The following is a 943-nucleotide window of genomic DNA, read 5'->3' as shown; positions in this document are numbered from 1 at the left end:
CCCCCCCCCCCACCGCTGCTGCATCATCATTATTTAGGGATTAGCGTGTGTGTCTCAGAGTGTGTTTTTCATTGTGTGTTTTTGTGTGTGTGTTTCATTGTGTGTGTATGTGTGTTTGTGTGTGTGTGTGTGTGTGTGTGGGTCTGTGTCTCAGTGTGTGTGTTTCATTGTGTGTGTATGTGTGTTTGTGTGTGTGTGTGTTGTTACTTTTTTCAGCTTATTTGTCATTTTCTGGAGTCTGCTCAGAGGAAAGACTCGACAGCAGAACAGAAAACAGACTGAAAGAGGACGGGAGCGTAGAGATTAGGCGGAAAACACACACACACACACACACACACACAATGAAAAACACACTCTGAGACACACGCACACAAACACACACAGAGACACCCCAGCTGTCCACTAGAGGGCGCTACATGGTTGATTTATCTGCATTGTTCATATTTCTTTCATTTAAAGCAAATTACACCCGATTATTCCTATAAAACATATTCAAAGTTAATAACAGGTCATTATTCTAAGTGTGTGACAACATTATGGGATGGATCCCTGCAGAGAGAGAGCATCTAGTTAAAGAGTAAGATCCTTTAAATATGTTTAAATGTAAAAACATACGCGAAAATATTCAAATTGCGTTCGCCAAACCCACCAGACTCCATGTGAATAAACCGCAATTTAAGCATCTTAGAAACACACTTCATTCAAAGTCGACAGAAACAAATTAAAACTATGAAAGGCCGTTGTGGGACGTCTTTCCACGTTTCAAAACATCACAACTCTATTTCGGGTTGAGATAAACACAAACATTACTGATTTGCATGTGAATATATGTTTCCTCTATACACGCTAAAAGTAGGGATTATTTACATGGAGTCTGGTGGAGAGGTTTAGCGCAAGCGCGTTCACAGCTCTCTCTCTCTCTCCTTCCCTGCTACCTCCCCCC

At 41.5% G+C, this 943-nt stretch overlaps 1 protein-coding gene across 1 annotated transcript in view; it reads right to left on the bottom strand.

Moving 5' to 3' along the window:
* The window catches only part of LOC117950775 (receptor expression-enhancing protein 6-like), a 27383-nt gene that overhangs the window by 1347 nt on the left and 25093 nt on the right, over positions 1 to 943 (bottom strand). The gene's annotated exons all lie outside the window — the stretch shown is intronic.

The sequence above is a fragment of the Etheostoma cragini genome, chromosome 9 (assembly GCF_013103735.1).
Source record: "Etheostoma cragini isolate CJK2018 chromosome 9, CSU_Ecrag_1.0, whole genome shotgun sequence".
Lineage (NCBI taxonomy): Eukaryota > Metazoa > Chordata > Actinopteri > Perciformes > Percidae > Etheostoma > Etheostoma cragini.
This window is presented reverse-complemented; position numbering and strand designations above follow the sequence as displayed.